This window comes from Hyla sarda, unplaced genomic scaffold (assembly GCF_029499605.1).
Source record: "Hyla sarda isolate aHylSar1 unplaced genomic scaffold, aHylSar1.hap1 scaffold_1103, whole genome shotgun sequence".
Classification (NCBI taxonomy): domain Eukaryota; kingdom Metazoa; phylum Chordata; class Amphibia; order Anura; family Hylidae; genus Hyla; species Hyla sarda.
The window spans coordinates 53,710-79,656 of record NW_026607723.1 but is presented as its reverse complement, the minus strand read 5'-3'; the positions used below and the strand labels follow the sequence as shown (position 1 = coordinate 79,656).

At 43.4% G+C, this 25,947-nt stretch overlaps 15 pseudogenes; all 15 read right to left on the bottom strand.

The window, feature by feature from the left end:
* Positions 1-383: 383 nt before the first annotated feature.
* On the bottom strand, positions 384-647 carry LOC130300871 (U2 spliceosomal RNA; annotated as a pseudogene).
* A 1,481-nt stretch (positions 648-2,128) lies between these two features.
* Positions 2,129-2,392, bottom strand: LOC130300860 (U2 spliceosomal RNA; annotated as a pseudogene).
* A 1,470-nt stretch (positions 2,393-3,862) lies between these two features.
* Positions 3,863-4,126, bottom strand: LOC130300890 (U2 spliceosomal RNA; annotated as a pseudogene).
* Positions 4,127-5,600: 1,474 nt separating this feature from the next.
* Positions 5,601-5,864, bottom strand: LOC130300888 (U2 spliceosomal RNA; annotated as a pseudogene).
* A 1,479-nt stretch (positions 5,865-7,343) lies between these two features.
* On the bottom strand, positions 7,344-7,607 carry LOC130300887 (U2 spliceosomal RNA; annotated as a pseudogene).
* A 1,467-nt stretch (positions 7,608-9,074) lies between these two features.
* On the bottom strand, positions 9,075-9,338 carry LOC130300886 (U2 spliceosomal RNA; annotated as a pseudogene).
* Positions 9,339-10,812: 1,474 nt separating this feature from the next.
* On the bottom strand, positions 10,813-11,076 carry LOC130300885 (U2 spliceosomal RNA; annotated as a pseudogene).
* Positions 11,077-12,553: 1,477 nt separating this feature from the next.
* Positions 12,554-12,817, bottom strand: LOC130300884 (U2 spliceosomal RNA; annotated as a pseudogene).
* Positions 12,818-14,291: 1,474 nt separating this feature from the next.
* Positions 14,292-14,555, bottom strand: LOC130300882 (U2 spliceosomal RNA; annotated as a pseudogene).
* Positions 14,556-16,034: 1,479 nt separating this feature from the next.
* On the bottom strand, positions 16,035-16,298 carry LOC130300881 (U2 spliceosomal RNA; annotated as a pseudogene).
* A 1,472-nt stretch (positions 16,299-17,770) lies between these two features.
* Positions 17,771-18,034, bottom strand: LOC130300880 (U2 spliceosomal RNA; annotated as a pseudogene).
* Positions 18,035-19,515: 1,481 nt separating this feature from the next.
* Positions 19,516-19,779, bottom strand: LOC130300879 (U2 spliceosomal RNA; annotated as a pseudogene).
* A 1,472-nt stretch (positions 19,780-21,251) lies between these two features.
* LOC130300840 (U2 spliceosomal RNA) lies at positions 21,252-21,516 on the bottom strand (annotated as a pseudogene).
* A 1,473-nt stretch (positions 21,517-22,989) lies between these two features.
* Positions 22,990-23,253, bottom strand: LOC130300878 (U2 spliceosomal RNA; annotated as a pseudogene).
* A 1,489-nt stretch (positions 23,254-24,742) lies between these two features.
* On the bottom strand, positions 24,743-25,006 carry LOC130300877 (U2 spliceosomal RNA; annotated as a pseudogene).
* Positions 25,007-25,947: the final 941 nt, after the last annotated feature.

The following is a 25,947-nucleotide window of genomic DNA, read 5'->3' as shown; positions in this document are numbered from 1 at the left end:
ATTTCCCATCCATCAATGGATGGTAAATTTTGTTTTTATCATTCACTGACCACAGAAACCAATGCATGGTCAAGCAACAGCAATGACACACCCTTGTGTATAGGCATGAGACCCTCATGTCATTTAACAGGATTCAGCACCACCCACAAGACAGCTACCTGTCATGTCATGTCAAACCTGCACAGGTGTGCTAGATTATTATTATTTAGTTTTATTTTATTTTTTTACACCAATCAGTGTGCAAACATGGTCATTAAAACGCTAAATGAATAGACGTTCATAAACCAGTCAGTGCAACTCATCATTTTGGTCTCCAATTCTCAAACTCAAATTCTCACCCACGGAGGATTAAATGAGAATCTTTCTTGTTTAACACTGGAATGGGGTGGTGCACTGTTCACTACCCGAAGATACTGCCACATCGGGTCAATGCATAGGGCCACAGAAGCAAGCTTCCAAATCAGCTCCCTTTCTCAAAAATCCATTTAATTTATGGTCCCCAGATAGGGAACGTATGTATCAGTATGTGCTCACAAGTCACCCAAGTGCAAGTATTCACACAAAAAAAAACGTGCCTCAGGATGCGATCTGTCGCAAGATCCTTTCTTTTTTTACACTTGATCTAAGCCAAAAGGCCTAGAGGGGATAACCGGGAAAGGGGTGGACCCAACCATGTCCCCTTCATGAGCACTCACATTACTCATAGGAATGGAAGGAAGGCTGGCAGCCAACCAGCCTCCCATACACTTTCTGGGTGGGTGGCAGTCAGCCACCCATACATACATACAGCACAGGCTAAACCCACATCATCACTTAAAAAAAGGACAGGCGACCATTGCACTCTGATGGAGCATTTAGCAATGCAATCCATAGCCTGGCTTTTGCCTGAACCCCCATCACTCCTCCTCTTGCATATAAGACAATATTTCAGATCTGCATATGAAAACAACACGCCTACCTTTGTTGCACATAGCTGCCTGCCTGTCTCTAGTTACCCCACTGGCTGTAGCTGCGTCCCTTCCGACATGGAATAACACCAACTGTAACGATAAACTGAAAATTAACAGTATAAACCTGCATCATTTTGGACTCTGGTATTTGCTGAATCCGGGTGACCTGACAATCGATGGTGGTGCCGCTGGTGATTCTGGCCTTCTTGGAATCTGTTGGGCCTATGTGTTAGCTCACACATCACTTGGGTATCCATGGTAACTACCACAACATGGTCATCTGCAGTTTACATCTAGCCCGTGGCATTGAATGGCATTTTAAAAGTGCTAAGGGTCCTGGTGCAATAATCCTCCCATGAGGATCAGCCTCAACGGCTTTGTAGATTGCACTCATGTCAGCAACTCCATATACATTTTTTTTTCTTCATGCTTCTTTCTTCATCCTTTTTTCTTTCTGTCATTCAGACTTTCATTCATTCGATCTCTCTCACTCACTTGCTTTAACTCATTTGTTCTCACTCACTCACTCACTCACTCACTCAATCACTCACTCACTCATTCACTCTCACTCACTCTCACTCTCTCACTCACTCGCTCACTAAGTCAGTCTCTCTCTCTCTCTCTTTTTCTTTTTATATATATTTTTTTCCGTCTTCTTCTTCTTCTTCTTCTTCTTCTTCTTCTTCAGACCCTGTCATAGCACTAATGCCTTTCCAATACCACCAGCAGATGGAGACACTCCATTGCAACATTGGTTGTGAGCAGCAGTTTCTAAAAACAAATGCCTCATGGCAGATTTCCCATCCATCAATGGATGGTAAATTTTGTTTTTATCATTCACTGACCACAGAAACCAATGCATGGTCAAGCAACAGCAATGACACACCCTTGTGTATAGGCATGAGACCCTCATGTCATTTAACAGGATTCAGCACCACCCACAAGACAGCTACCTGTCATGTCATGTCAAACCTGCACAGGTGTGCTAGATTATTATTATTTAGTTTTATTTTATTTTTTTACACCAATCAGTGTGCAAACATGGTCATTAAAACGCTAAATGAATAGACGTTCATAAACCAGTCAGTGCAACTCATCATTTTGGTCTCCAATTCTCAAACTCAAATTCTCACCCACGGAGGATTAAATGAGAATCTTTCTTGTTTAACACTGGAATGGGGTGGTGCACTGTTCACTACCCGAAGATACTGCCACATCGGGTCAATGCATAGGGCCACAGAAGCAAGCTTCCAAATCAGCTCCCTTTCTCAAAAATCCATTTAATTTATGGTCCCCAGATAGGGAACGTATGTATCAGTATGTGCTCACAAGTCACCCAAGTGCAAGTATTCACACAAAAAAAAACGTGCCTCAGGATGCGATCTGTCGCAAGATCCTTTCTTTTTTTACACTTGATCTAAGCCAAAAGGCCTAGAGGGGATAACCGGGAAAGGGGTGGACCCAACCATGTCCCCTTCATGAGCACTCACATTACTCATAGGAATGGAAGGAAGGCTGGCAGCCAACCAGCCTCCCATACACTTTCTGGGTGGGTGGCAGTCAGCCACCCATACATACATACAGCACAGGCTAAACCCACATCATCACTTAAAAAAAGGACAGGCGACCATTGCACTCTGATGGAGCATTTAGCAATGCAATCCATAGCCTGGCTTTTGCCTGAACCCCCATCACTCCTCCTCTTGCATATAAGACAATATTTCAGATCTGCATATGAAAACAATACGCCTACCTTTGTTGCACATAGCTGCCTGCCTGTCTCTAGTTACCCCACTGGCTGTAGCTGCGTCCCTTCCGACATGGAATAACACCAACTGTAACGATAAACTGAAAATTAACAGTATAAACCTGCATCATTTTGGACTCTGGTATTTGCTGAATCCGGGTGACCTGACAATCGATGGTGGTGCCGCTGGTGATTCTGGCCTTCTTGGAATCTGTTGGGCCTATGTGTTAGCTCACACATCACTTGGGTATCCATGGTAACTACCACAACATGGTCATCTGCAGTTTACATCTAGCCCGTGGCATTGAATGGCATTTTAAAAGTGCTAAGGGTCCTGGTGCAATAATCCTCCCATGAGGATCAGCCTCAACGGCTTTGTAGATTGCACTCATGTCAGCAACTCCATATACATTTTTTTTTCTTCATGCTTCTTTCTTCATCCTTTTTTCTTTCTGTCATTCAGACTTTCATTCATTCGATCTCTCTCACTCACTTGCTTTAACTCATTTGTTCTCACTCACTCACTCACTCACTCAATCACTCACTCACTCATTCACTCTCACTCACTCTCACTCTCTCACTCACTCGCTCACTAAGTCAGTCTCTCTCTCTCTCTCTCTTTTTCTTTTTATATATATTTTTTTCCGTCTTCTTCTTCTTCTTCTTCTTCTTCAGACCCTGTCATAGCACTAATGCCTTTCCAATACCACCAGCAGATGGAGACACTCCATTGCAACATTGGTTGTGAGCAGCAGTTTCTAAAAACAAATGCCTCATGGCGGATTTCCCATCCATCAATGGATGGTAAATTTTGTTTTTATCATTCACTGACCACAGAAACCAATGCATGGTGAAGCAACAGCAATGACACACCCTTGTGTATAGGCATGAGACCCTCATGTCATTTAACAGGATTCAGCACCACCCACAAGACAGCTACCTGTCATGTCATGTCAAACCTGCACAGGTGTGCTAGATTATTATTATTTAGTTTTATTTTATTTTTTTACACCAATCAGTGTGCAAACATGGTCATTAAAACGCTAAATGAATAGACGTTCATAAACCAGTCAGTGCAACTCATCATTTTGGTCTCCAATTCTCAAACTCAAATTCTCACCCACGGAGGATTAAATGAGAATCTTTCTTGTTTAACACTGGAATGGGGTGGTGCACTGTTCACTACCCGAAGATACTGCCACATCGGGTCAATGCATAGGGCGACAGAAGCAAGCTTCCAAATCAGCTCCCTTTCTCAAAAATCCATTTAATTTATGGTCCCCAGATAGGGAACGTATGTATCAGTATGTGCTCACAAGTCACCCAAGTGCAAGTATTCACACAAAAAAAAACGTGCCTCAGGATGCGATCTGTCGCAAGATCCTTTCTTTTTTTACACTTGATCTAAGCCAAAAGGCCTAGAGGGGATAACCGGGAAAGGGGTGGACCCAACCATGTCCCCTTCATGAGCACTCACATTACTCATAGGAATGGAAGGAAGGCTGGCAGCCAACCAGCCTCCCATACACTTTCTGGGTGGGTGGCAGTCAGCCACCCATACATACATACAGCACAGGCTAAACCCACATCATCACTTAAAAAAAGGACAGGCGACCATTGCACTCTGATGGAGCATTTAGCAATGCAATCCATAGCCTGGCTTTTGCCTGAACCCCCATCACTCCTCCTCTTGCATATAAGACAATATTTCAGATCTGCATATGAAAACAATACGCCTACCTTTGTTGCACATAGCTGCCTGCCTGTCTCTAGTTACCCCACTGGCTGTAGCTGCGTCCCTTCCGACATGGAATAACACCAACTGTAACGATAAACTGAAAATTAACAGTATAAACCTGCATCATTTTGGACTCTGGTATTTGCTGAATCCGGGTGACCTGACAATCGATGGTGGTGCCGCTGGTGATTCTGGCCTTCTTGGAATCTGTTGGGCCTATGTGTTAGCTCACACATCACTTGGGTATCCATGGTAACTACCACAACATGGTCATCTGCAGTTTACATCTAGCCCGTGGCATTGAATGGCATTTTAAAAGTGCTAAGGGTCCTGGTGCAATAATCCTCCCATGAGGATCAGCCTCAACGGCTTTGTAGATTGCACTCATGTCAGCAACTCCATATACATTTTTTTTTCTTCATGCTTCTTTCTTCATCCTTTTTTCTTTCTGTCATTCAGACTTTCATTCATTCGATCTCTCTCACTCACTTGCTTTAACTCATTTGTTCTCACTCACTCACTCACTCACTCAATCACTCACTCACTCATTCACTCTCACTCACTCTCACTCTCTCACTCACTCGCTCACTAAGTCAGTCTCTCTCTCTCTCTCTTTTTCTTTTTATATATATTTTTTTCCGTCTTCTTCTTCTTCTTCTTCTTCTTCTTCTTCAGACCCTGTCATAGCACTAATGCCTTTCCAATACCACCAGCAGATGGAGACACTCCATTGCAACATTGGTTGTGAGCAGCAGTTTCTAAAAACAAATGCCTCATGGCGGATTTCCCATCCATCAATGGATGGTAAATTTTGTTTTTATCATTCACTGACCACAGAAACCAATGCATGGTCAAGCAACAGCAATGACACACCCTTGTGTATAGGCATGAGACCCTCATGTCATTTAACAGGATTCAGCACCACCCACAAGACAGCTACCTGTCATGTCATGTCAAACCTGCACAGGTGTGCTAGATTATTATTATTTAGTTTTATTTTATTTTTTTACACCAATCAGTGTGCAAACATGGTCATTAAAACGCTAAATGAATAGACGTTCATAAACCAGTCAGTGCAACTCATCATTTTGGTCTCCAATTCTCAAACTCAAATTCTCACCCACGGAGGATTAAATGAGAATCTTTCTTGTTTAACACTGGAATGGGGTGGTGCACTGTTCACTACCCGAAGATACTGCCACATCGGGTCAATGCATAGGGCGACAGAAGCAAGCTTCCAAATCAGCTCCCTTTCTCAAAAATCCATTTAATTTATGGTCCCCAGATAGGGAACGTATGTATCAGTATGTGCTCACAAGTCACCCAAGTGCAAGTATTCACACAAAAAAAAACGTGCCTCAGGATGCGATCTGTCGCAAGATCCTTTCTTTTTTTACACTTGATCTAAGCCAAAAGGCCTAGAGGGGATAACCGGGAAAGGGGTGGACCCAACCATGTCCCCTTCATGAGCACTCACATTACTCATAGGAATGGAAGGAAGGCTGGCAGCCAACCAGCCTCCCATACACTTTCTGGGTGGGTGGCAGTCAGCCACCCATACATACATACAGCACAGGCTAAACCCACATCATCACTTAAAAAAAGGACAGGCGACCATTGCACTCTGATGGAGCATTTAGCAATGCAATCCATAGCCTGGCTTTTGCCTGAACCCCCATCACTCCTCCTCTTGCATATAAGACAATATTTCAGATCTGCATATGAAAACAACACGCCTACCTTTGTTGCACATAGCTGCCTGCCTGTCTCTAGTTACCCCACTGGCTGTAGCTGCGTCCCTTCCGACATGGAATAACACCAACTGTAACGATAAACTGAAAATTAACAGTATAAACCTGCATCATTTTGGACTCTGGTATTTGCTGAATCCGGGTGACCTGACAATCGATGGTGGTGCCGCTGGTGATTCTGGCCTTCTTGGAATCTGTTGGGCCTATGTGTTAGCTCACACATCACTTGGGTATCCATGGTAACTACCACAACATGGTCATCTGCAGTTTACATCTAGCCCGTGGCATTGAATGGCATTTTAAAAGTGCTAAGGGTCCTGGTGCAATAATCCTCCCATGAGGATCAGCCTCAACGGCTTTGTAGATTGCACTCATGTCAGCAACTCCATATACATTTTTTTTTCTTCATGCTTCTTTCTTCATCCTTTTTTCTTTCTGTCATTCAGACTTTCATTCATTCGATCTCTCTCACTCACTTGCTTTAACTCATTTGTTCTCACTCACTCACTCACTCACTCAATCACTCACTCACTCATTCACTCTCACTCACTCTCACTCTCTCACTCACTCGCTCACTAAGTCAGTCTCTCTCTCTCTCTCTCTTTTTCTTTTTATATATATTTTTTTCCGTCTTCTTCTTCTTCTTCTTCTTCTTCTTCTTCTTCAGACCCTGTCATAGCACTAATGCCTTTCCAATACCACCAGCAGATGGAGACACTCCATTGCAACATTGGTTGTGAGCAGCAGTTTCTAAAAACAAATGCCTCATGGCGGATTTCCCATCCATCAATGGATGGTAAATTTTGTTTTTATCATTCACTGACCACAGAAACCAATGCATGGTCAAGCAACAGCAATGACACACCCTTGTGTATAGGCATGAGACCCTCATGTCATTTAACAGGATTCAGCACCACCCACAAGACAGCTACCTGTCATGTCATGTCAAACCTGCACAGGTGTGCTAGATTATTATTATTTAGTTTTATTTTATTTTTTTACACCAATCAGTGTGCAAACATGGTCATTAAAACGCTAAATGAATAGACGTTCATAAACCAGTCAGTGCAACTCATCATTTTGGTCTCCAATTCTCAAACTCAAATTCTCACCCACGGAGGATTAAATGAGAATCTTTCTTGTTTAACACTGGAATGGGGTGGTGCACTGTTCACTACCCGAAGATACTGCCACATCGGGTCAATGCATAGGGCGACAGAAGCAAGCTTCCAAATCAGCTCCCTTTCTCAAAAATCCATTTAATTTATGGTCCCCAGATAGGGAACGTATGTATCAGTATGTGCTCACAAGTCACCCAAGTGCAAGTATTCACACAAAAAAAAACGTGCCTCAGGATGCGATCTGTCGCAAGATCCTTTCTTTTTTTACACTTGATCTAAGCCAAAAGGCCTAGAGGGGATAACCGGGAAAGGGGTGGACCCAACCATGTCCCCTTCATGAGCACTCACATTACTCATAGGAATGGAAGGAAGGCTGGCAGCCAACCAGCCTCCCATACACTTTCTGGGTGGGTGGCAGTCAGCCACCCATACATACATACAGCACAGGCTAAACCCACATCATCACTTAAAAAAAGGACAGGCGACCATTGCACTCTGATGGAGCATTTAGCAATGCAATCCATAGCCTGAACCCCCATCACTCCTCCTCTTGCATATAAGACAATATTTCAGATCTGCATATGAAAACAACACGCCTACCTTTGTTGCACATAGCTGCCTGCCTGTCTCTAGTTACCCCACTGGCTGTAGCTGCGTCCCTTCCGACATGGAATAACACCAACTGTAACGATAAACTGAAAATTAACAGTATAAACCTGCATCATTTTGGACTCTGGTATTTGCTGAATCCGGGTGACCTGACAATCGATGGTGGTGCCGCTGGTGATTCTGGCCTTCTTGGAATCTGTTGGGCCTATGTGTTAGCTCACACATCACTTGGGTATCCATGGTAACTACCACAACATGGTCATCTGCAGTTTACATCTAGCCCGTGGCATTGAATGGCATTTTAAAAGTGCTAAGGGTCCTGGTGCAATAATCCTCCCATGAGGATCAGCCTCAACGGCTTTGTAGATTGCACTCATGTCAGCAACTCCATATACATTTTTTTTTCTTCATGCTTCTTTCTTCATCCTTTTTTCTTTCTGTCATTCAGACTTTCATTCATTCGATCTCTCTCACTCACTTGCTTTAACTCATTTGTTCTCACTCACTCACTCACTCACTCACTCAATCACTCACTCACTCATTCACTCTCACTCACTCTCACTCTCTCACTCACTCGCTCACTAAGTCAGTCTCTCTCTCTCTCTCTTTTTCTTTTTATATATATTTTTTTCCGTCTTCTTCTTCTTCTTCTTCTTCTTCTTCTTCAGACCCTGTCATAGCACTAATGCCTTTCCAATACCACCAGCAGATGGAGACACTCCATTGCAACATTGGTTGTGAGCAGCAGTTTCTAAAAACAAATGCCTCATGGCGGATTTCCCATCCATCAATGGATGGTAAATTTTGTTTTTATCATTCACTGACCACAGAAACCAATGCATGGTCAAGCAACAGCAATGACACACCCTTGTGTATAGGCATGAGACCCTCATGTCATTTAACAGGATTCAGCACCACCCACAAGACAGCTACCTGTCATGTCATGTCAAACCTGCACAGGTGTGCTAGATTATTATTATTTAGTTTTATTTTATTTTTTTACACCAATCAGTGTGCAAACATGGTCATTAAAACGCTAAATGAATAGACGTTCATAAACCAGTCAGTGCAACTCATCATTTTGGTCTCCAATTCTCAAACTCAAATTCTCACCCACGGAGGATTAAATGAGAATCTTTCTTGTTTAACACTGGAATGGGGTGGTGCACTGTTCACTACCCGAAGATACTGCCACATCGGGTCAATGCATAGGGCGACAGAAGCAAGCTTCCAAATCAGCTCCCTTTCTCAAAAATCCATTTAATTTATGGTCCCCAGATAGGGAACGTATGTATCAGTATGTGCTCACAAGTCACCCAAGTGCAAGTATTCACACAAAAAAAAACGTGCCTCAGGATGCGATCTGTCGCAAGATCCTTTCTTTTTTTACACTTGATCTAAGCCAAAAGGCCTAGAGGGGATAACCGGGAAAGGGGTGGACCCAACCATGTCCCCTTCATGAGCACTCACATTACTCATAGGAATGGAAGGAAGGCTGGCAGCCAACCAGCCTCCCATACACTTTCTGGGTGGGTGGCAGTCAGCCACCCATACATACATACAGCACAGGCTAAACCCACATCATCACTTAAAAAAAGGACAGGCGACCATTGCACTCTGATGGAGCATTTAGCAATGCAATCCATAGCCTGGCTTTTGCCTGAACCCCCATCACTCCTCCTCTTGCATATAAGACAATATTTCAGATCTGCATATGAAAACAATACGCCTACCTTTGTTGCACATAGCTGCCTGCCTGTCTCTAGTTACCCCACTGGCTGTAGCTGCGTCCCTTCCGACATGGAATAACACCAACTGTAACGATAAACTGAAAATTAACAGTATAAACCTGCATCATTTTGGACTCTGGTATTTGCTGAATCCGGGTGACCTGACAATCGATGGTGGTGCCGCTGGTGATTCTGGCCTTCTTGGAATCTGTTGGGCCTATGTGTTAGCTCACACATCACTTGGGTATCCATGGTAACTACCACAACATGGTCATCTGCAGTTTACATCTAGCCCGTGGCATTGAATGGCATTTTAAAAGTGCTAAGGGTCCTGGTGCAATAATCCTCCCATGAGGATCAGCCTCAACGGCTTTGTAGATTGCACTCATGTCAGCAACTCCATATACATTTTTTTTTCTTCATGCTTCTTTCTTCATCCTTTTTTCTTTCTGTCATTCAGACTTTCATTCATTCGATCTCTCTCACTCACTTGCTTTAACTCATTTGTTCTCACTCACTCACTCACTCACTCAATCACTCACTCACTCATTCACTCTCACTCACTCTCACTCTCTCACTCACTCGCTCACTAAGTCAGTCTCTCTCTCTCTCTCTTTTTCTTTTTATATATATTTTTTTCCGTCTTCTTCTTCTTCTTCTTCTTCTTCTTCTTCAGACCCTGTCATAGCACTAATGCCTTTCCAATACCACCAGCAGATGGAGACACTCCATTGCAACATTGGTTGTGAGCAGCAGTTTCTAAAAACAAATGCCTCATGGCGGATTTCCCATCCATCAATGGATGGTAAATTTTGTTTTTATCATTCACTGACCACAGAAACCAATGCATGGTCAAGCAACAGCAATGACACACCCTTGTGTATAGGCATGAGACCCTCATGTCATTTAACAGGATTCAGCACCACCCACAAGACAGCTACCTGTCATGTCATGTCAAACCTGCACAGGTGTGCTAGATTATTATTATTTAGTTTTATTTTATTTTTTTACACCAATCAGTGTGCAAACATGGTCATTAAAACGCTAAATGAATAGACGTTCATAAACCAGTCAGTGCAACTCATCATTTTGGTCTCCAATTCTCAAACTCAAATTCTCACCCACGGAGGATTAAATGAGAATCTTTCTTGTTTAACACTGGAATGGGGTGGTGCACTGTTCACTACCCGAAGATACTGCCACATCGGGTCAATGCATAGGGCGACAGAAGCAAGCTTCCAAATCAGCTCCCTTTCTCAAAAATCCATTTAATTTATGGTCCCCAGATAGGGAACGTATGTATCAGTATGTGCTCACAAGTCACCCAAGTGCAAGTATTCACACAAAAAAAAACGTGCCTCAGGATGCGATCTGTCGCAAGATCCTTTCTTTTTTTACACTTGATCTAAGCCAAAAGGCCTAGAGGGGATAACCGGGAAAGGGGTGGACCCAACCATGTCCCCTTCATGAGCACTCACATTACTCATAGGAATGGAAGGAAGGCTGGCAGCCAACCAGCCTCCCATACACTTTCTGGGTGGGTGGCAGTCAGCACCCATACATACATACAGCACAGGCTAAACCCACATCATCACTTAAAAAAAGGACAGGCGACCATTGCACTCTGATGGAGCATTTAGCAATGCAATCCATAGCCTGGCTTTTGCCTGAACCCCCATCACTCCTCCTCTTGCATATAAGACAATATTTCAGATCTGCATATGAAAACAACACGCCTACCTTTGTTGCACATAGCTGCCTGCCTGTCTCTAGTTACCCCACTGGCTGTAGCTGCGTCCCTTCCGACATGGAATAACACCAACTGTAACGATAAACTGAAAATTAACAGTATAAACCTGCATCATTTTGGACTCTGGTATTTGCTGAATCCGGGTGACCTGACAATCGATGGTGGTGCCGCTGGTGATTCTGGCCTTCTTGGAATCTGTTGGGCCTATGTGTTAGCTCACACATCACTTGGGTATCCATGGTAACTACCACAACATGGTCATCTGCAGTTTACATCTAGCCCGTGGCATTGAATGGCATTTTAAAAGTGCTAAGGGTCCTGGTGCAATAATCCTCCCATGAGGATCAGCCTCAACGGCTTTGTAGATTGCACTCATGTCAGCAACTCCATATACATTTTTTTTTCTTCATGCTTCTTTCTTCATCCTTTTTTCTTTCTGTCATTCAGACTTTCATTCATTCGATCTCTCTCACTCACTTGCTTTAACTCATTTGTTCTCACTCACTCACTCACTCACTCAATCACTCACTCACTCATTCACTCTCACTCACTCTCACTCTCTCACTCACTCGCTCACTAAGTCAGTCTCTCTCTCTCTCTCTCTCTTTTTCTTTTTATATATATTTTTTTCCGTCTTCTTCTTCTTCTTCTTCTTCTTCTTCTTCAGACCCTGTCATAGCACTAATGCCTTTCCAATACCACCAGCAGATGGAGACACTCCATTGCAACATTGGTTGTGAGCAGCAGTTTCTAAAAACAAATGCCTCATGGCGGATTTCCCATCCATCAATGGATGGTAAATTTTGTTTTTATCATTCACTGACCACAGAAACCAATGCATGGTCAAGCAACAGCAATGACACACCCTTGTGTATAGGCATGAGACCCTCATGTCATTTAACAGGATTCAGCACCACCCACAAGACAGCTACCTGTCATGTCATGTCAAACCTGCACAGGTGTGCTAGATTATTATTATTTAGTTTTATTTTATTTTTTTACACCAATCAGTGTGCAAACATGGTCATTAAAACGCTAAATGAATAGACGTTCATAAACCAGTCAGTGCAACTCATCATTTTGGTCTCCAATTCTCAAACTCAAATTCTCACCCACGGAGGATTAAATGAGAATCTTTCTTGTTTAACACTGGAATGGGGTGGTGCACTGTTCACTACCCGAAGATACTGCCACATCGGGTCAATGCATAGGGCGACAGAAGCAAGCTTCCAAATCAGCTCCCTTTCTCAAAAATCCATTTAATTTATGGTCCCCAGATAGGGAACGTATGTATCAGTATGTGCTCACAAGTCACCCAAGTGCAAGTATTCACACAAAAAAAAACGTGCCTCAGGATGCGATCTGTCGCAAGATCCTTTCTTTTTTTACACTTGATCTAAGCCAAAAGGCCTAGAGGGGATAACCGGGAAAGGGGTGGACCCAACCATGTCCCCTTCATGAGCACTCACATTACTCATAGGAATGGAAGGAAGGCTGGCAGCCAACCAGCCTCCCATACACTTTCTGGGTGGGTGGCAGTCAGCCACCCATACATACATACAGCACAGGCTAAACCCACATCATCACTTAAAAAAAGGACAGGCGACCATTGCACTCTGATGGAGCATTTAGCAATGCAATCCATAGCCTGGCTTTTGCCTGAACCCCCATCACTCCTCCTCTTGCATATAAGACAATATTTCAGATCTGCATATGAAAACAACACGCCTACCTTTGTTGCACATAGCTGCCTGCCTGTCTCTAGTTACCCCACTGGCTGTAGCTGCGTCCCTTCCGACATGGAATAACACCAACTGTAACGATAAACTGAAAATTAACAGTATAAACCTGCATCATTTTGGACTCTGGTATTTGCTGAATCCGGGTGACCTGACAATCGATGGTGGTGCCGCTGGTGATTCTGGCCTTCTTGGAATCTGTTGGACCTATGTGTTAGCTCACACATCACTTGGGTATCCATGGTAACTACCACAACATGGTCATCTGCAGTTTACATCTAGCCCGTGGCATTGAATGGCATTTTAAAAGTGCTAAGGGTCCTGGTGCAATAATCCTCCCATGAGGATCAGCCTCAACGGCTTTGTAGATTGCACTCATGTCAGCAACTCCATATACATTTTTTTTTCTTCATGCTTCTTTCTTCATCCTTTTTTCTTTCTGTCATTCAGACTTTCATTCATTCGATCTCTCTCACTCACTTGCTTTAACTCATTTGTTCTCACTCACTCACTCACTCACTCAATCACTCACTCACTCATTCACTCTCACTCACTCTCACTCTCTCACTCACTCGCTCACTAAGTCAGTCTCTCTCTCTCTCTCTTTTTCTTTTTATATATATTTTTTTCCGTCTTCTTCTTCTTCTTCTTCTTCTTCTTCTTCAGACCCTGTCATAGCACTAATGCCTTTCCAATACCACCAGCAGATGGAGACACTCCATTGCAACATTGGTTGTGAGCAGCAGTTTCTAAAAACAAATGCCTCATGGCGGATTTCCCATCCATCAATGGATGGTAAATTTTGTTTTTATCATTCACTGACCACAGAAACCAATGCATGGTCAAGCAACAGCAATGACACACCCTTGTGTATAGGCATGAGACCCTCATGTCATTTAACAGGATTCAGCACCACCCACAAGACAGCTACCTGTCATGTCATGTCAAACCTGCACAGGTGTGCTAGATTATTATTATTTAGTTTTATTTTATTTTTTTACACCAATCAGTGTGCAAACATGGTCATTAAAACGCTAAATGAATAGACGTTCATAAACCAGTCAGTGCAACTCATCATTTTGGTCTCCAATTCTCAAACTCAAATTCTCACCCACGGAGGATTAAATGAGAATCTTTCTTGTTTAACACTGGAATGGGGTGGTGCACTGTTCACTACCCGAAGATACTGCCACATCGGGTCAATGCATAGGGCGACAGAAGCAAGCTTCCAAATCAGCTCCCTTTCTCAAAAATCCATTTAATTTATGGTCCCCAGATAGGGAACGTATGTATCAGTATGTGCTCACAAGTCACCCAAGTGCAAGTATTCACACAAAAAAAAACGTGCCTCAGGATGCGATCTGTCGCAAGATCCTTTCTTTTTTTACACTTGATCTAAGCCAAAAGGCCTAGAGGGGATAACCGGGAAAGGGGTGGACCCAACCATGTCCCCTTCATGAGCACTCACATTACTCATAGGAATGGAAGGAAGGCTGGCAGCCAACCAGCCTCCCATACACTTTCTGGGTGGGTGGCAGTCAGCCACCCATACATACATACAGCACAGGCTAAACCCACATCATCACTTAAAAAAAGGACAGGCGACCATTGCACTCTGATGGAGCATTTAGCAATGCAATCCATAGCCTGGCTTTTGCCTGAACCCCCATCACTCCTCCTCTTGCATATAAGACAATATTTCAGATCTGCATATGAAAACAACACGCCTACCTTTGTTGCACATAGCTGCCTGCCTGTCTCTAGTTACCCCACTGGCTGTAGCTGCGTCCCTTCCGACATGGAATAACACCAACTGTAACGATAAACTGAAAATTAACAGTATAAACCTGCATCATTTTGGACTCTGGTATTTGCTGAATCCGGGTGACCTGACAATCGATGGTGGTGCCGCTGGTGATTCTGGCCTTCTTGGAATCTGTTGGGCCTATGTGTTAGCTCACACATCACTTGGGTATCCATGGTAACTACCACAACATGGTCATCTGCAGTTTACATCTAGCCCGTGGCATTGAATGGCATTTTAAAAGTGCTAAGGGTCCTAGTGCAATAATCCTCCCATGAGGATCAGCCTCAACGGCTTTGTAGATTGCACTCATGTCAGCAACTCCATATACATTTTTTTTTCTTCATGCTTCTTTCTTCATCCTTTTTTCTTTCTGTCATTCAGACTTTCATTCATTCGATCTCTCTCACTCACTTGCTTTAACTCATTTGTTCTCACTCACTCACTCACTCACTCAATCACTCACTCACTCATTCACTCTCACTCACTCTCACTCTCTCACTCACTCGCTCACTAAGTCAGTCTCTCTCTCTCTCTCTCTTTTTCTTTTTATATATATTTTTTTCCGTCTTCTTCTTCTTCTTCTTCTTCTTCTTCTTCTTCAGACCCTGTCATAGCACTAATGCCTTTCCAATACCACCAGCAGATGGAGACACTCCATTGCAACATTGGTTGTGAGCAGCAGTTTCTAAAAACAAATGCCTCATGGCGGATTTCCCATCCATCAATGGATGGTAAATTTTGTTTTTATCATTCACTGACCACAGAAACCAATGCATGGTCAAGCAACAGCAATGACACACCCTTGTGTATAGGCATGAGACCCTCATGTCATTTAACAGGATTCAGCACCACCCACAAGACAGCTACCTGTCATGTCATGTCAAACCTGCACAGGTGTGCTAGATTATTATTATTTAGTTTTATTTTATTTTTTTACACCAATCAGTGTGCAAACATGGTCATTAAAACGCTAAATGAATAGACGTTCATAAACCAGTCAGTGCAACTCATCATTTTGGTCTCCAATTCTCAAACTCAAATTCTCACCCACGGAGGATTAAATGAGAATCTTTCTTGTTTAACACTGGAATGGGGTGGTGCACTGTTCACTACCCGAAGATACTGCCACATCGGGTCAATGCATAGGGCGACAGAAGCAAGCTTCCAAATCAGCTCCCTTTCTCAAAAATCCATTTAATTTATGGTCCCCAGATAGGGAACGTATGTATCAGTATGTGCTCACAAGTCACCCAAGTGCAAGTATTCACACAAAAAAAAACGTGCCTCAGGATGCGATCTGTCGCAAGATCCTTTCTTTTTTTACACTTGATCTAAGCCAAAAGGCCTAGAGGGGATAACCGGGAAAGGGGTGGACCCAACCATGTCCCCTTCATGAGCACTCACATTACTCATAGGAATGGAAGGAAGGCTGGCAGCCAACCAGCCTCCCATACACTTTCTGGGTGGGTGGCAGTCAGCCACCCATACATACATACAGCACAGGCTAAACCCACATCATCACTTAAAAAAAGGACAGGCGACCATTGCACTCTGATGGAGCATTTAGCAATGCAATCCATAGCCTGGCTTTTGCCTGAACCCCCATCACTCCTCCTCTTGCATATAAGACAATATTTCAGATCTGCATATGAAAACAACACGCCTACCTTTGTTGCACATAGCTGCCTGCCTGTCTCTAGTTACCCCACTGGCTGTAGCTGCGTCCCTTCCGACATGGAATAACACCAACTGTAACGATAAACTGAAAATTAACAGTATAAACCTGCATCATTTTGGACTCTGGTATTTGCTGAATCCGGGTGACCTGACAATCGATGGTGGTGCCGCTGGTGATTCTGGCCTTTTTGGAATCTGTTGGGCCTATGTGTTAGCTCACACATCACTTGGGTATCCATGGTAACTACCACAACATGGTCATCTGCAGTTTACATCTAGCCCGTGGCATTGAATGGCATTTTAAAAGTGCTAAGGGTCCTGGTGCAATAATCCTCCCATGAGGATCAGCCTCAACGGCTTTGTAGATTGCACTCATGTCAGCAACTCCATATACATTTTTTTTTCTTCATGCTTCTTTCTTCATCCTTTTTTCTTTCTGTCATTCAGACTTTCATTCATTCGATCTCTCTCACTCACTTGCTTTAACTCATTTGTTCTCACTCACTCACTCACTCACTCAATCACTCACTCACTCATTCACTCTCACTCACTCTCACTCTCTCACTCACTCGCTCACTAAGTCAGTCTCTCTCTCTCTCTCTCTCTTTTTCTTTTTATATATATTTTTTTCCGTCTTCTTCTTCTTCTTCTTCTTCTTCAGACCCTGTCATAGCACTAATGCCTTTCCAATACCACCAGCAGATGGAGACACTCCATTGCAACATTGGTTGTGAGCAGCAGTTTCTAAAAACAAATGCCTCATGGCGGATTTCCCATCCATCAATGGATGGTAAATTGTGTTTTTATCATTCACTGACCACAGAAACCAATGCATGGTCAAGCAACAGCAATGACACACCCTTGTGTATAGGCATGAGACCCTCATGTCATTTAACAGGATTCAGCACCACCCACAAGACAGCTACCTGTCATGTCATGTCAAACCTGCACAGGTGTGCTAGATTATTATTATTTAGTTTTATTTTATTTTTTTACACCAATCAGTGTGCAAACATGGTCATTAAAACGCTAAATGAATAGACGTTCATAAACCAGTCAGTGCAACTCATCATTTTGGTCTCCAATTCTCAAACTCAAATTCTCACCCACGGAGGATTAAATGAGAATCTTTCTTGTTTAACACTGGAATGGGGTGGTGCACTGTTCACTACCCGAAGATACTGCCACATCGGGTCAATGCATAGGGCGACAGAAGCAAGCTTCCAAATCAGCTCCCTTTCTCAAAAATCCATTTAATTTATGGTCCCCAGATAGGGAACGTATGTATCAGTATGTGCTCACAAGTCACCCAAGTGCAAGTATTCACACAAAAAAAAACGTGCCTCAGGATGCGATCTGTCGCAAGATCCTTTCTTTTTTTACACTTGATCTAAGCCAAAAGGCCTAGAGGGGATAACCGGGAAAGGGGTGGACCCAACCATGTCCCCTTCATGAGCACTCACATTACTCATAGGAATGGAAGGAAGGCTGGCAGCCAACCAGCCTCCCATACACTTTCTGGGTGGGTGGCAGTCAGCCACCCATACATACATACAGCACAGGCTAAACCCACATCATCACTTAAAAAAAGGACAGGCGACCATTGCACTCTGATGGAGCATTTAGCAATGCAATCCATAGCCTGGCTTTTGCCTGAACCCCCATCACTCCTCCTCTTGCATATAAGACAATATTTCAGATCTGCATATGAAAACAACACGCCTACCTTTGTTGCACATAGCTGCCTGCCTGTCTCTAGTTACCCCACTGGCTGTAGCTGCGTCCCTTCCGACATGGAATAACACCAACTGTAACGATAAACTGAAAATTAACAGTATAAACCTGCATCATTTTGGACTCTGATATTTGCTGAATCCGGGTGACCTGACAATCGATGGTGGTGCCGCTGGTGATTCTGGCCTTCTTGGAATCTGTTGGGCCTATGTGTTAGCTCACACATCACTTGGGTATCCATGGTAACTACCACAACATGGTCATCTGCAGTTTACATCTAGCCCGTGGCATTGAATGGCATTTTAAAAGTGCTAAGGGTCCTGGTGCAATAATCCTCCCATGAGGATCAGCCTCAACGGCTTTGTAGATTGCACTCATGTCAGCAACTCCATATACATTTTTTTTTCTTCATGCTTCTTTCTTCATCCTTTTTTCTTTCTGTCATTCAGACTTTCATTCATTCGATCTCTCTCACTCACTTGCTTTAACTCATTTGTTCTCACTCACTCACTCACTCACTCACTCAATCACTCACTCACTCATTCACTCTCACTCACTCTCACTCTCTCACTCACTCGCTCACTAAGTCAGTCTCTCTCTCTCTCTCTCTTTTTCTTTTTATATATATTTTTTTCCGTCTTCTTCTTCTTCTTCTTCTTCTTCTTCTTCAGACCCTGTCATAGCACTAATGCCTTTCCAATACCACCAGCAGATGGAGACACTCCATTGCAACATTGGTTGTGAGCAGCAGTTTCTAAAAACAAATGCCTCATGGCGGATTTCCCATCCATCAATGGATGGTAAATTTTGTTTTTATCATTCACTGACCACAGAAACCAATGCATGGTCAAGCAACAGCAATGACACACCCTTGTGTATAGGCATGAGACCCTCATATCATTTAACAGGATTCAGCACCACCCACAAGACAGCTACCTGTCATGTCATGTCAAACCTGCACAGGTGTGCTAGATTATTATTATTTAGTTTTATTTTATTTTTTTACACCAATCAGTGTGCAAACATGGTCATTAAAACGCTAAATGAATAGACGTTCATAAACCCAGTCAGTGCAACTCATCATTTTGGTCTCCAATTCTCAAACTCAAATTCTCACCCACGGAGGATTAAATGAGAATCTTTCTTGTTTAACACTGGAATGGGGTGGTGCACTGTTCACTACCCGAAGATACTGCCACATCGGGTCAATGCATAGGGCGACAGAAGCAAGCTTCCAAATCAGCTCCCTTTCTCAAAAATCCATTTAATTTATGGTCCCCAGATAGGGAACGTATGTATCAGTATGTGCTCACAAGTCACCCAAGTGCAAGTATTCACACAAAAAAAAACGTGCCTCAGGATGCGATCTGTCGCAAGATCCTTTCTTTTTTTACACTTGATCTAAGCCAAAAGGCCTAGAGGGGATAACCGGGAAAGGGGTGGACCCAACCATGTCCCCTTCATGAGCACTCACATTACTCATAGGAATGGAAGGAAGGCTGGCAGCCAACCAGCCTCCCATACACTTTCTGGGTGGGTGGCAGTCAGCCACCCATACATACATACAGCACAGGCTAAACCCACATCATCACTTAAAAAAAGGACAGGCGACCATTGCACTCTGATGGAGCATTTAGCAATGCAATCCATAGCCTGGCTTTTGCCTGAACCCCCATCACTCCTCCTCTTGCATATAAGACAATATTTCAGATCTGCATATGAAAACAACACGCCTACCTTTGTTGCACATAGCTGCCTGCCTGTCTCTAGTTACCCCACTGGCTGTAGCTGCGTCCCTTCCGACATGGAATAACACCAACTGTAACGATAAACTGAAAATTAACAGTATAAACCTGCATCATTTTGGACTCTGGTATTTGCTGAATCCGGGTGACCTGACAATCGATGGTGGTGCCGCTGGTGATTCTGGCCTTCTTGGAATCTGTTGGGCCTATGTGTTAGCTCACACATCACTTGGGTATCCATGGTAACTACCACAACATGGTCATCTGCAGTTTACATCTAGCCCGTGGCATTGAATGGCATTTTAAAAGTGCTAAGGGTCCTGGTGCAATAATCCTCCCTTGAGGATCAGCCTCAACGGCTTTGTAGATTGCACTCATGTCAGCAACTCCATATACATTTTTTTTTCTTCATGCTTCTTTCTTCATCCTTTTTTCTTTCTGTCATTCAGACTTTCATTCATTCGATCTCTCTCACTCACTTGCTTTAACTCATTTGTTCTCACTCACTACTCACTCACTCACTCAATCACTCACTCATTCACTCTCACTCACTCTCACTCTCTCACTCACTCGCTCACTAAGTCAGTCTCTCTCTCTCTCTCTCTTTTTCTTTTTATATATATTTTTTTCCGTCTTCTTCTTCTTCTTCTTCTTCTTCTTCAGACCCTGTCATAGCACTAATGCCTTTCCAATACCACCAGCAGATGGAGACACTCCATTGCAACATTGGTTGTGAGCAGCAGTTTCTAAAAACAAATGCCTCATGGCGGATTTCCCATCCATCAATGGATGGTAAATTTTGTTTTTATCATTCACTGACCACAGAAACCAATGCATGGTCAAGCAACAGCAATGACACACCCTTGTGTATAGGCATGAGACCCTCATGTCATTTAACAGGATTCAGCACCACCCACAAGACAGCTACCTGTCATGTCATGTCAAACCTGCACAGGTGTGCTAGATTATTATTATTTAGTTTTATTTTATTTTTTTACACCAATCAGTGTGCAAACATGGTCATTAAAACGCTAAATGAATAGACGTTCATAAACCAGTCAGTGCAACTCATCATTTTGGTCTCCAATTCTCAAACTCAAATTCTCACCCACGGAGGATTAAATGAGAATCTTTCTTGTTTAACACTGGAATGGGGTGGTGCACTGTTCACTACCCGAAGATACTGCCACATCGGGTCAATGCATAGGGCGACAGAAGCAAGCTTCCAAATCAGCTCCCTTTCTCAAAAATCCATTTAATTTATGGTCCCCAGATAGGGAACGTATGTATCAGTATGTGCTCACAAGTCACCCAAGTGCAAGTATTCACACAAAAAAAAAACGTGCCTCAGGATGCGATCTGTCGCAAGATCCTTTCTTTTTTTACACTTGATCTAAGCCAAAAGGCCTAGAGGGGATAACCGGGAAAGGGGTGGACCCAACCATGTCCCCTTCATGAGCACTCTCATTACTCATAGGAATGGAAGGAAGGCTGGCAGCCAACCAGCCTCCCATACACTTTCTGGGTGGGTGGCAGTCAGCCACCCATACATACATACAGCACAGGCTAAACCCACATCATCACTTAAAAAAAGGACAGGCGACCATTGCACTCTGATGGAGCATTTAGCAATGCAATCCATAGCCTGGCTTTTGCCTGAACCCCCATCACTCCTCCTCTTGCATATAAGACAATATTTCAGATCTGCATATGAAAACAACACGCCTACCTTTGTTGCACATAGCTGCCTGCCTGTCTCTAGTTACCCCACTGGCTGTAGCTGCGTCCCTTCCGACATGGAATAACACCAACTGTAACGATAAACTGAAAATTAACAGTATAAACCTGCATCATTTTGGACTCTGGTATTTGCTGAATCCGGGTGACCTGACAATCGATGGTGGTGCCGCTGGTGATTCTGGCCTTCTTGGAATCTGTTGGGCCTATGTGTTAGCTCACACATCACTTGGGTATCCATGGTAACTACCACAACATGGTCATCTGCAGTTTACATCTAGCCCGTGGCATTGAATGGCATTTTAAAAGTGCTAAGGGTCCTGGTGCAATAATCCTCCCATGAGGATCAGCCTCAACGGCTTTGTAGATTGCACTCATGTCAGCAACTCCATATACATTTTTTTTTCTTCATGCTTCTTTCTTCATCCTTTTTTCTTTCTGTCATTCAGACTTTCATTCATTCGATCTCTCTCACTCACTTGCTTTAACTCATTTGTTCTCACTCACTCACTCACTCACTCAATCACTCACTCACTCATTCACTCTCACTCACTCTCACTCTCTCACTCACTCGCTCACTAAGTCAGTCTCTCTCTCTCTCTCTCTTTTTCTTTTTATATATATTTTTTTCCGTCTTCTTCTTCTTCTTCTTCTTCTTCTTCAGACCCTGTCATAGCACTAATGCCTTTCCAATACCACCAGCAGATGGAGACACTCCATTGCAACATTGGTTGTGAGCAGCAGTTTCTAAAAACAAATGCCTCATGGCGGATTTCCCATCCATCAATGGATGGTAAATTTTGTTTTTATCATTCACTGACCACAGAAACCAATGCATGGTCAAGCAACAGCAATGACACACCCTTGTGTATAGGCATGAGACCCTCATGTCATTTAACAGGATTCAGCACCACCCACAAGACAGCTACCTGTCATGTCATGTCAAACCTGCACAGGTGTGCTAGATTATTATTATTTAGTTTTATTTTATTTTTTTACACCAATCAGTGTGCAAACATGGTCATTAAAACGCTAAATGAATAGACGTTCATAAACCAGTCAGTGCAACTCATCATTTTGGTCTCCAATTCTCAAACTCAAATTCTCACCCACGGAGGATTAAATGAGAATCTTTCTTGTTTAACACTGGAATGGGGTGGTGCACTGTTCACTACCCGAAGATACTGCCACATCGGGTCAATGCATAGGGCGACAGAAGCAAGCTTCCAAATCAGCTCCCTTTCTCAAAAATCCATTTAATTTATGGTCCCCAGATAGGGAACGTATGTATCAGTATGTGCTCACAAGTCACCCAAGTGCAAGTATTCACACAAAAAAAAACGTGCCTCAGGATGCGATCTGTCGCAAGATCCTTTCTTTTTTTACACTTGATCTAAGCCAAAAGGCCTAGAGGGGATAACCGGGAAAGGGGTGGACCCAACCATGTCCCCTTCATGAGCACTCACATTACTCATAGGAATGGAAGGAAGGCTGGCAGCCAACCAGCCTCCCATACACTTTCTGGGTGGGTGGCAGTCAGCCACCCATACATACATACAGCACAGGCTAAACCCACATCATCACTTAAAAAAAGGACAGGCGACCATTGCACTCTGATGGAGCATTTAGCAATGCAATCCATAGCCTGGCTTTTGCCTGAACCCCCATCACTCCTCCTCTTGCATATAAGACAATATTTCAGATCTGCATATGAAAACAACACGCCTACCTTTGTTGCACATAGCTGCCTGCCTGTCTCTAGTTACCCCACTGGCTGTAGCTGCGTCCCTTCCGACATGGAATAACACCAACTGTAACGATAAACTGAAAATTAACAGTATAAACCTGCATCATTTTGGACTCTGGTATTTGCTGAATCCGGGTGACCTGACAATCGATGGTGGTGCCGCTGGTGATTCTGGCCTTCTTGGAATCTGTTGGGCCTATGTGTTAGCTCACACATCACTTGGGTATCCATGGTAACTACCACAACATGGTCATCTGCAGTTTACATCTAGCCCGTGGCATTGAATGGCATTTTAAAAGTGCTAAGGGTCCTGGTGCAATAATCCTCCCATGAGGATCAGCCTCAACGGCTTTGTAGATTGCACTCATGTCAGCAACTCCATATACATTTTTTTTTCTTCATGCTTCTTTCTTCATCCTTTTTTCTTTCTGTCATTCAGACTTTCATTCATTCGATCTCTCTCACTCACTTGCTTTAACTCATTTGTTCTCACTCACTCACTCACTCACTCACTCAATCACTCACTCACTCATTCACTCTCACTCACTCTCACTCTCTCACTCACTCGCTCACTAAGTCAGTCTCTCTCTCTCTCTCTCTTTTTCTTTTTATATATATTTTTTTCCGTCTTCTTCTTCTTCTTCTTCTTCTTCTTCTTCTTCTTCTTCAGACCCTGTCATAGCACTAATGCCTTTCCAATACCACCAGCAGATGGAGACACTCCATTGCAACATTGGTTGTGAGCAGCAGTTTCTAAAAACAAATGCCTCATGGCGGATTTCCCATCCATCAATGGATGGTAAATTTTGTTTTTATCATTCACTGACCACAGAAACCAATGCATGGTCAAGCAACAGCAATGACACACCCTTGTGTATAGGCATGAGACCCTCATGTCATTTAACAGGATTCAGCACCACCCACAAGACAGCTACCTGTCATGTCATGTCAAACCTGCACAGGTGTGCTAGATTATTATTATTTAGTTTTATTTTATTTTTTTACACCAATCAGTGTGCAAACATGGTCATTAAAACGCTAAATGAATAGACGTTCATAAACCAGTCAGTGCAACTCATCATTTTGGTCTCCAATTCTCAAACTCAAATTCTCACCCACGGAGGATTAAATGAGAATCTTTCTTGTTTAACACTGGAATGGGGTGGTGCACTGTTCACTACCCGAAGATACTGCCACATCGGGTCAATGCATAGGGCGACAGAAGCAAGCTTCCAAATCAGCTCCCTTTCTCAAAAATCCATTTAATTTATGGTCCCCAGATAGGGAACGTATGTATCAGTATGTGCTCACAAGTCACCCAAGTGCAAGTATTCACACAAAAAAAAACGTGCCTCAGGATGCGATCTGTCGCAAGATCCTTTCTTTTTTTACACTTGATCTAAGCCAAAAGGCCTAGAGGGGATAACCGGGAAAGGGGTGGACCCAACCATGTCCCCTTCATGAGCACTCACATTACTCATAGGAATGGAAGGAAGGCTGGCAGCCAACCAGCCTCCCATACACTTTCTGGGTGGGTGGCAGTCAGCCACCCATACATACATACAGCACAGGCTAAACCCACATCATCACTTAAAAAAAGGACAGGCGACCATTGCACTCTGATGGAGCATTTAGCAATGCAATCCATAGCCTGGCTTTTGCCTGAACCCCCATCACTCCTCCTCTTGCATATAAGACAATATTTCAGATCTGCATATGAAAACAACACGCCTACCTTTGTTGCACATAGCTGCCTGCCTGTCTCTAGTTACCCCACTGGCTGTAGCTGCGTCCCTTCCGACATGGAATAACACCAACTGTAACGATAAACTGAAAATTAACAGTATAAACCTGCATCATTTTGGACTCTGGTATTTGCTGAATCCGGGTGACCTGACAATCGATGGTGGTGCCGCTGGTGATTCTGGCCTTCTTGGAATCTGTTGGGCCTATGTGTTAGCTCACACATCACTTGGGTATCCATGGTAACTACCACAACATGGACATCTGCAGTTTACATCTAACCCGTGGCATTGAATGGCATTTTAAAAGTGCTAAGGGTCCTGGTGCAATAATCCTCCCATGAGGATCAGCCTCAACGGCTTTGTAGATTGCACTCATGTCAGCAACTCCATATACATTTTTTTTTCTTCATGCTTCTTTCTTCATCCTTTTTTCTTTCTGTCATTCAGACTTTCATTCATTCGATCTCTCTCACTCACTTGCTTTAACTCATTTGTTCTCACTCACTCACTCACTCACTCACTCAATCACTCACTCACTCATTCACTCTCACTCACTCTCACTCTCTCACTCACTCGCTCACTAAGTCAGTCTCTCTCTCTCTCTTTTTCTTTTTATATAT